This window comes from Centruroides sculpturatus, unplaced genomic scaffold (assembly GCF_000671375.1).
Source record: "Centruroides sculpturatus isolate CEXI.00-Female unplaced genomic scaffold, Cexi_2.0 scaffold2559, whole genome shotgun sequence".
Classification (NCBI taxonomy): domain Eukaryota; kingdom Metazoa; phylum Arthropoda; class Arachnida; order Scorpiones; family Buthidae; genus Centruroides; species Centruroides sculpturatus.
In genome coordinates, this window is record NW_019387159.1 from 15463 (window position 1) to 26753 (window position 11291).

Consider the following 11291-nt stretch of genomic DNA (forward strand, 5'->3'; position numbering starts at 1 on the left):
AACGAAAATGAAAATTTGCTTGATAATTCAACTACGCTTGTTGGAGAACAATAAAAACACTACACTCAACAAGCCACCAATAAAACTCAACTGCCTAACCTATAACCAAAGTCTCCTTTTAATTTGTTTTTTAAAAAAAGCGCTTGACAAAGTTGCCCCGCATGCCGAAGTTGCCCCGGTCTCCCCTAGATATTAGATGTAATAAAGACAGAAATTTTTCCAGTTCAATGAGAGTGACCGAAAAGTTGTAAATTTTGGAAATTTCCGTGGACCCTGGTCCTAGAACGAATTACTTAGAAAACAAAAATGACGGACAATCTATTAAGTTTAACATATTTAGATTTTTATAGCTATGGTGAGAAACGTTTAAAATTTACAACAACCCTGTCGTGTTCTTTGAGGTATATTAGTGATGCGACAAAAGAGGTATTTGATATTGACCAGTATCGGCACCCTCGGATTTTGGCAGCCCGCGTGCATTCACGCACTGCACACCTACCAAGATCGTCTTCGATTCCATTCATTAGCCACTCGTAGGGAGCTATTTGACTAAGTGCATTGTTTTAAGATTTAAAAAGTAAAGAATATTGTATGTTATTTTTATATACGTTTCTTTACAAAGTTATATTTAATTATAAGTTTCTTTAAAAGTATGTTTATACAATTGAAGAATATTTTGTACCAGGTATGTGTATCTCCCACACATTTTATTTTACCAAGTAAGTTTTTATAATTTTATTTATAATTTTAGTTTTTATATCGTGGCTAGCGATTCAGAATGTAATTGTGATATTAAAAATGCATTTAGGAAAGTCTACGGTTTTTACTGGCTTATCGAACAAAACAAATACAAATGGACTCTAGATCAGAGGTCGGCAATCTTTTGAGTCGGAAGAGCCAAAAATTACAATTTACAAAATTTCAAAGTTTTTAAAGAGCCACAAAATTTTTTCTTGCCAACAATAAATAGTACTCGCATAAATAAAGTTTTTTGATAAAAAAAAACTAATCTATTTATTCATAAGAAAAAATATCTATTTCTTCATATATAAGTAGTGTTTTTCACAACAAATTAGATAATAGAAACATCCGACGACGGCGTCATTCGAGAGCTTCCGACGGACTGACGACAGTGACGACGCGTATCGCGGGGGAGGGGTACGGTGAAAAGCGAGTACAAGTGGCTGAGAGATAGAATCGGTGCCTAATCCTCGTTAATCGATTCAGAACGATTTTTAAATGTTTTTTTTTTTTTTTGATAAAATAAATAATATTTGCGTATGGAACTAAAGAGCCGCAGCTTCACATCCAAAGAGCCGCATGTGGCTTGCGAGCCGTAGGTTGCCGACCCCTGCCCTAGGCCATTACTAACGCGCAATTAACTGATTGCCCCTGGAAGTCGGCTTTTTACAGAAACACAGCTTCTCTATCATCAAATGTCACGACATGTCACTGATAGATATCTCTATATTACAACTATATTTCTGCAGAAATTTTAAAGAATTCTTTGCTAAATATTTGTTTCTTGATTTTGTATTCAGAATAAGAAAATATTTTTGTGCATACAACTCAGCGGTGTATTACTAACGTTTGGCATATAATTCACAAGGTATTAATAGAACGGATTTTCAGTACCTGAAGTCAAACCATCGTTGAAAGCAGACAATTTGTCAAATATATCAGGAAATTACTATACATTTATTTGTTAATACCAAGTGAATTATACTTTTAGATTTTTTAATCCGGTTACTGTGGACGGGAGTGTTCTAAGTAGTTTAAAGTGGTTATGTTATAATTACTTACTCCTTACACATTTGTACTGCTCTGTGATATTCTTTACATGTTTTGGGTTTTATATAATTGCGTTAAGTCATAATTGTATAGTTTAAATTTGATAACTCATTCGCAGTTTTAATTTTTATTGACTAACTACTATTTGAAACACATTAATTATTTGTTATTGTATTAATTTGTGAGAGATAATGTAATTAAATATTTTGCAATCATATTTTTATCCTGCTATATTTTTAATTTTTTACGTATAATGGCGTATTTATTATAATTTGTAGTTAGAGAAATAAAATATAAATTATGAAATTATTCTTTTTAGGAAAGCAAGAAAACCGACAAAACACAAAAGTTAATTGAATTAACTAAATCCGAAGATTATGACGATTATGAAAAAATGACGATTAAAATCCGAAAAAATGACGATTATGAATCGATCCCAGAATTTGAAAAAGTTAGAAACTACTGTATTTATAATTTTGTCTCACAGTAGATTTATAAAAAAATTGTTATACGAAACTTTCACCCGTAATCATATTTCGGTTCCAAGATTTACATGTTGTATTCTATGCACAAAATAGTTTTTTAAATTATCGAAAGTAATTTTCAGTTTTAATAACATATTTGGTGAGATTATAAATAGTTAAATCTCACTTTTCAAATTACTAGTGTTTTAATATTGCTCATGAGAATATTTAATTATCTGCGAATTTATCGTTAGAGGTGAACATGTTAATGGCAATTAGCGATGAAAATTTACCTGTTTTAATTGGAATTTTTAAATTCTCATTTAATAGACCATTTCTACTCGTGCGATTCATAAAAATATTAATTTAATACTTACTTAATTTGTCATTTATTTGTCATCATTCATACGTCTTTATTCTAAAAGAAATGCATTTCAAAACGAGCAAAAATTATCGTGATTTATTCACAATGCCCGAATGCAGTTTTAGATCGTATTTGAATTTATTTAATTTAAAAAATACTTTATCGATCTCAAATTAGTAGGGTCTTGCCCCTGTACATCATACTTCTCCTACGAATGACATAATTATGCTGGTAATCTACGTAACTCTATTGTGAGGAAGAGTTTTGAATTGAAAGCACATTACTTTCGTTTCACACCGTAAGCTTGTGTATGGTTAATCCGGGCCAGATGCTCCCGAACGTTATATATCTTGTTTCGACTTTCATCTGTCTAACACAGTGTTTCTCAACGGCGGCGATACCGTCCCCGTTGAGAAACACTGTGTTAGACAGATGTCGTTTTTCCATGTTGAGGGGGCGATTAGTAACAATTTATATTTTGGGGGCGAAAAACAATTTTCTGGGCGATATAGTAAAACATTATATTAAGAATAATTAGATATTTTATTCGTTATATCCTACAATAATTAAACAAATAACATTATACCACTCACTATTCTATTCAATGCAGTACGAATTTGGCGTTAGTCTTGGCTCTCGGCATCGGAATTTTGTAGTGAAGGGGGCGATACTATGTAACGGTTTTATTGAAAGAGGCGATACTACGTTGAAGAGGCGATGATTCATTAGAGCAGTGGTTCTTAACCTTTTAGTGATGAGGGATCATTTATCAAAATTTTTGTCTTGCCATGGACCACGAGTTGTTTGACAGTAATATAGGTTCGTATAAGGTTGTTCTATAAATTAAACACATAGAAAATTATTCGGAACCAAGAGTACTATATTATTTGCGAAAGTGTTACATTAATTTTATTATTTTAGGACGATTTTTGTGACTGCATTCTGTGAATTCTTGGTTCAGTGCTACTCAAAGCAAATGCATGTCGGCACTGGCATGCAACCGATTTCGATGTTTAGTTTTAATTATCAAAAGCGCTGAGAATCCTTGCTCTCATAAATATGTGGTTGAAAATAAAGTTAGGTACTGTAAGCAATTTCTCGAATTTTAGGGAAAGCAATAGCTTTTTGGCTCAAAAAATCTTTAAGATTAATTCCTGTCTCGAATGTATCCTTGTAGTTACTATCACGTTGCATTTCAATTAACTCTTCTTGTATTTCATCCGGCACCTCAGAAATGTTTACTATGAAAGGATTGCAAATCAGTTTCCGAATGTCTTTCTCCTTGCAGTCAGGAAAATAGTGATTGAATTTATTTTTCAAGCTTTGCAAATGGAATGGAATGTTCTTTTGTATTTGTCCTTTAATCTCAGCACACTGTCAATCAATAATTGGGTTCAATGTATCGAGCGCAGAAAAATTCTCTCTTGACTTTGCTGATCCATAGGTCGATTTAGCGATAAACGCACTGATTTTATCTTCAAATGCAAATTTATTGCTAGTGCCTTCCAATTTCATATTTTCTGACCGTGCACCATACCCCAGCCCAGTCCACTATCGGCTCTAACCTTGACGTACTGCGCATTGTCATCAATTCGTCATTTATTTAATAATTTTGAGATAACTTCGCGGACCACTTCGGGTGCTTTCAGGGGCCACCAGTGGTCCACGGACCACAGGTTAAGAACCATGGCATTAAAGGTTGAGAAACCTTTTTCGAGATCAAGGAAGAACATTCAGACATGTTGACAGACGACAGTGATATTTTATAAGTTTACAATTTTTTCAAATTACATCATAATTAAATAACTTATATTGAACACATGTTACTAATTTGATTATTGTTTTAAAATTGAAATAATTTCAATATTCTGTGTAACATTTTATCACATATATTTAATATATTTAAAATTATTGTTATTATGTTTTATTCATAAAAATATTTTTACTTTTTCTTGGAAAGACGAACCTGTTGGCAGAATTTCATGCAGTTTCTTCGCCGACTGCCATTTTTGGTCGTTCCTTGCTTGAAACCTCCAAAGGGGCCGTCCATAAATTACGTAAGGGCGATTTCGGCCATTCTAGACCCCCAGCCACCCCTGTGTAAGAAACCGTAATATTTTCTTTGATCCCCCCTCCTCTTCCATATCTTACGCAATATTTTGACATAATTTTATACAAAAATTTTAATCAAAAGAATTTTTCTTATGAAACCCTAAAAACCTTAGGTTCAAAATATAGTTAATTAATATGTACTGTACTATTATTTATAAAAGACTTTATGTGAACAAATTTAAAAATACTGTATAAAAATTTAATGAATTCAAATTAAAAATTTATTTTAANAATATTATTATTATTATTATTATCATTAATCAACGTCATAATTTTTATTTTTATATTAATTTTAATTTTCACAAAAGACGCAAAACACTTTGCCAGATCGACTAGCTAGTGCATGTGTAAACAGAAACATCATACAAAATAAAACAAGGGAGAATAGAGAGAAACCATATTCCGTTGCCATATTGATTACATCTTTGCTAAGCAGAGTCGGCCTTACCATAGAGCGAACGGAGCAGCCGCTCCAGGCGCTAAATCCTAGGGGACGCCTCAGTGGTAAAGAAAGTAAAGAAAAAAATATTTTTTTCACTTTTCGATATTTTAATTGCAAGCGTGTGACCAGTATGTGAATGGCCTTATCTGTTGAGACGCGCGTGGGTCGAGTGCGTGGGCGGGGTTCCACCCCCGGGCGCCATATTAGAATCTCGCTCCATCCTAAAACTTGCCTCGGGCCGGCACTGTCAGGGATAAATGTTTCCACTATTTTACATTATAAAAGGAATAAAATATAGTCCTAAAAATCTTAAGAGTTTACTTACAATATGACACAGAATAAATATCAACGAATGGTGTATATAAGTCAGCATTTAAACATTTCCAAAAAATATATTCAATCTTACATAAGATTTCCAAAACTCGTTTTCAACGATGGAAATTTAGAACTAGTTTCACCCCTACTGCATATGAAATATAACCGATTATTATTATTTAACTGTAAATTACCAATTTCAATCATACAATTAAATATTTTTTCTACACCACAAAATTTGTAAATGACCCTTTAATTTTCTTTTTAAGTTATTTCCCTCTTTCTCCAGAATTTTTGCTTTATATAAATTTAATTCAGTTCCCATATTCAAACCATAAATATTCGATATTTATGTACATTATTCAAGTACACAATGTCTGGTAGTTAAACAATAAAATAATATACATAATTATACTTTATGGCCCTGATATGTTCCTGCAATCTCAGTTTTAACGTCCTATTAATTTCTCCTACAGTACAATAAATACGAAGTGACACTTGATATTATATATAAGAAAATTATTATAATATATATATAATTCTTGTAACGTATAGAAGTTTGAACCATAGCCAAAATTTCTATTGTAATAAATAAAATACCGCACAATTGTGTAAAAGTTTCCGCAAGATGTCGCCACCTACTGTAGTTCTTCGATGAATAACAACATTAAAGATTTTAAATTACAAAACTAACTTGTAAGACCTATTTAATTGTGTCTTTTATTAGGAATTATTATTAATATTGACGATGATAATAATAATAATAATAATGCTATTGAATATTTAATGCAAAAAGCGAAAAATACGTTACATTGAATTTAATGAAATATTTCTAAAGTGATTGATAAAAAACGAGACGAGACACTAAATATTATAGGTGTATCCGTTTTGTCAGAATAATGTAATATTACGTACGTTTGACGTCATTCCTACATTTTCTTTGTAATGGAAGTGTGAAATGACGTCAAATTAACGCGACATTGTATTGTATAGTCGTCGTACGAATGCTAAACAAACTCGTCACTCTATTATCGACATTTGAATGAGAAAAAACAAAATTATTGAATTGGAACGAGCAGAAAAATAGTGCATCATTTTGTGTAAAATGTGCACATAAAGCAATTGTTCTCGTTATAGAAGGTAAAAAATAATGTAATGTTCATTATTTTGGCAACCACGATGAACCTGTAGCATATTTTTTTGAGTTTCTACCTGTACTGTTAGTCCGATCTCAGCACTTACTCGTCCCTGAGATATTCTGCAAAGGAGTATGCTCTCTCTCTCTGTCTTTCTCTCTAGTCTTAGCGGGAGACTTTCGTGCTACCAGTCTCGACCCTTTTATCCACTTCTATCTCGCTTGCTCTCCAATGTAAAGAGTTTTTGGACAGGAACTTCCGACCAATTACAGCTCTTCCTCGGGAACAGCTTTCACCCAAGTCCGCTTAATAGTATCAATAGTATGTGGATGAAACTTACTTTCGCGTCCACCGATCTCCGATGTGAGTGGCCACCCACTTGTTTACTGCCACGTGGTAAACACCTGACAGAAAACGACCGGATCACCCTTGAATCCAATTAGCAAGACCAGCGCTTCCTTTGTTCTCTCTCCGTTCACAAACCATTATTTTAAAAGTACAGTATATTGTTCTGTCAGGGAAACATCTGGATAAGAACAATAGGAATAATGTCCTTAGCATATCCACTTGACATTTTATTTATTAGAGAGGTTGAGGCAGACGTTTTAAACTTGTAAACGTGTAGGTCGGACGTTCGGCGCCGCTTTCCCGTAAGCCTAGAAGTTTGACGATAGTGTTTGGAATGTCGAGCGTGATTCCACCGACTATCCAAACACCATTGTCAAACTTTTAGGCTTACGGGAAAGCGGCGACCTACACGTTTACACGTTTAAAACGTCTGCCTCAACCTCTCTATTATAAAAATTACATTGTAATTTGTTTAAAAATTGCATATACTCCATAAAACGACCAAAATTTATGTGAAGTTTTTAGTTTTTATGTTAGGTTTTCCTCAAGGCTTAAAGAAGTTCTAAAATAGCTGAAGTGACAATATACACTGATTTTAGAGATTGTGTTCTGATTTCGAATATGTACTAAATTTTAAAGTTGCGCCGATTAAGAAAAAAATGTCGAGTAATTTCCCTCGCAAACATTTCGTCTCCTCCACCTATAATTGTGAGTGAGAAGAAGCGATGAGAGAATCTTGAATCCTGTCTTTTCCTGTCTCCTTTCCAAAATAATATTATCCAGACAATATTGTGGTTGCGTATGTCGTGTGAGTAATGAATTTATAATTAATGCAAATAATAATGTTTTTTAATGCTATATACTTATCCATATTACAGAATGTTCAATTACTACTAAAAATAGCACTTCTATCGGTGAGAGAATATCAAATTTTAAGCCCTCGATTGTTTTATTTTATTTGTAATTCCATTTCATAAACTTACAGTATTATTTTTCTATGAAAAAATTCATTTTGAAGCAAGATATTTATATATACCAATTTAAAGATAGACATATCTATAAATTTAATGTATTTTCACTTCTCTCTAATACATATTACGATTAATTAAAGCATTCATTATTTGTAACTACGATCCGAAAATGACATAAATCCGGTTCCCGCCATTGGCGATGTTCGCCATAACGGCATAATTTAGAACTAATACCCGCTTGCACTACACTCTTGTGATGGTTCCAACATAAATCGAATAACCATACTTTTCAAATTATCTTTCTTGACACGAGATTCCGTGGCTTGTTTTTAACCTGAAAAATAAAACTAACATACAGCTAGAGTTATTTATTAAGAATTTATAAACAGTAACAGAACCAACCGAAATCGAGTAAAAACAGTAATTTTTATTTAATATTCATGAATAAAATTGTATAAGTTACAATTTATAAATTATACTAAGGAGTATTTCTATTACAGTATTACTAAATGAAGAACAAGGGAGTATCTGTGCATGAGTAAACATTTCTATCACCCCTTAAAGAGGCAAAAATAAATTAACCCAACGGCCAACTCTAGTTGCATCGATTGCATATATGAATAACATTTTCGTTGAATATACAGTTTTAAGTAAAACGCTTCATTAATTAATAACGTTAGTATAGTCTAACGTTATATAACGTTATATGAACGATTATTCGATAAGAATATATTATGCATCAGTAAAATCTTTTTGCAAAAATATTATTAGAACACTTAGTTTTCAATATTATAATTTTTTTTATGCGAAGGCCGTTCTTGATATTTAGTAGCTGTTTATTGTTTTTTATGTTACGATATTTCTTGCGCTCAAGCTCTCAAGGTTTATAGGCCTTGCTTCCGCTAGTTCCACTTACACTCCACCAGGTGGTGTTTAGTGTGTATAAAACCGTTAGTCGCGACTTTAGAAATCACTTCTGCGCTTTTGCCAAAATTGTACTTTTCGTTTTACCCAAGGTAAGCCTATCTATTTTCTTTGTTAGTTGACTCTGCTTTCGATATTCGATTACTATCTGCAATTTATTTTTTTAGTTTTTTTTTATTTTTACTTTTATGTTCGATTCTAATAAGTACCTTTTATTCCAAATTAGAATTTTCCATTGTCTTTACATTTTTTGAAAAAATGGCCAGTAACTGCAAATCGATTAAAGTGGACGAATCCGACTGCTTAGATCAGTTGTCAGATTGCATTAGTGAATCTGACTCTGATCTAAGCTATATTGAGGAAATATCATCATCAGATTCTGAACATGAAAGTGACGACGAAAGTGAAGACGGAACAAGCTCTCGTCAGGTTTCTCAAAGTGCTGCTGATTCCGATGAGGAATACCTTGAGGTTCTGCCACCAGAACAATCTGTCCCTGATCCTTTCCCTTTCCTAGAACAATCTGGCCCCAAGCACATGCCTACTTCTGATTCTCACCCTATAGAATATTTTAACCTATTTTTCACTATGTCTCTGCTTTCTCTCATGGTGGCGGAATCGAACAGGTATGCTAAGCAAGTCATAAATGGCATGGGGGGAAATGTGCCCAAATATCTGAAGAAGTGGAACAGTATAACTGTTAAAGAAATGAAGGGGTTTTTGGCCTGTCTCTTGAATATGGGACTTAACAAAAAATCTACCGTCGCGTCATACTGGGCCACTTCTGACTCCCAGGCCACTCCGTGGTTTGGGAAAATGTTTACTAAGCACCGCTTTTATCACTTGCTTCGATTCTTCCATCTCGTAGATAAAAGTAAGTTGCCTGGCCCTGGGAAATTAGGTTATGATCCATGTGCCAAATACCAACCTTTGATGGATCATGCGAATAAGGTGTTTCGATATCACTACACTCCCCACCAAGAAATATGCGTCGACGAAACATTGGTAGGTACCAAGAACCGAACCCGCCTGCTTCAGCATATGCCCAATAAAAAACATCATCAATGGGGAATCAAGTTTTGGATGCTGTGTGACTCCGTTTCTCACTACTGCCTGGGATTTTTCACTTGCCGAGGGGCCGAGTCCCAGGAGGAGAAGGACAGCATCTCGAAATTTGGTTTAGGGTACACTGTCGTTAGGCGGTTATTGGATCTTGGGAATTACAACCGGAAGGGCTACCATGTTTTCGCCGATAATTATTTCGTGTCGGTGCCCCTTATTCGCGACCTGTATTCCCTAGAAACTTATGTCACGGGGACGGTGCGTCGGAATCGGAAGCACTTACCGCCACAGTTCAAAAAACAATTTTTCAGTCGGCCAGATCTCGTATTTCAGGTCTGGTCCGATACTAGCTTGTGGGTTCCGTGAAAGGAAGACGAAAAAAGATGCTGTCCTTCTTTTATCCAGCCATGCAAGGGCTCGCGAGGACCAAATTGTTAGGCGCGGGGTGGCTAAAACAAAGCCAGAAATAGTTTTATCATATAATAAATTCATGGGTGGGGTTGATACATCGGATATGATGTTATATGTATATTTGGATGAAAGGAGGACAAAGAAATATTGGAAGAAAGTAGCTTTCAACATCATAGCCAGGATGGTGTTGAATAGTTACATTCTTTACAAAGAAAATTGTGGAGGAACAAAAAACATAATGTCCCGACATTCATATCTTGTGGCGATAATTGAGAACCTGGCGAGTGAATGGAAAGGAGAGCAGGAAAGTTTGCGTCCCCGAGGACCAGTAGGACTCCGTAAGCTGCCGGGTAGAACGGCCTATCGTTGCGTCGTGTGCAGCGCTCCTAATAAGAGAAAGACTGCCACAAGAGTTTGCACACGCTGCGGAAAAGGATTGCACGCGTTGTGCCTCGTAAAACATCGCTGCTAGCACAAAGGTAGGTGCACAATTTGATATAATTCTATACCAAGGTTTTATATGCGTAAAGTTTGCAAAATGTACAAAATAATTTCTTTCTTACAGATATCATCTCTTGGATTTCAATGGATTTGCAATTTTTCCTTAAGCATGTGTACTAGCAGTAAAGATATGTGGTGCATTTTGAAATAATTAAGTATTTTTCTGTATCAGAGTATGAATGTTGTACAAAATAATTTCTTTCTTACAGATATCATCTCTTGGATTTCAATGGATTTGCAATTTTTCCTTAAGCATGTGTACTAGCAGTAAAGGTATGTGGTGCATTTTGAAATAATTAAGTATTTTTCTGTATCAGCGCATGAATGTTGTACAAAACGATATTTTTTTTACCGACCTCAACCTCTCTATTATAAAAATTACATTGTAATTTGTTTAAAAATTGCATATACTCCATAAAACGACCAAAATTTATGTGAAGTTTTTAGTTT

At 34.1% G+C, this 11291-nt stretch overlaps 1 pseudogene; it reads left to right on the top strand.

Moving 5' to 3' along the window:
• The first annotated feature begins 8887 nt into the window (after window positions 1-8887).
• LOC111616216 lies at window positions 8888-11019 on the top strand (annotated as a pseudogene).
• The last annotated feature ends 272 nt before the right edge of the window (window positions 11020-11291 follow it).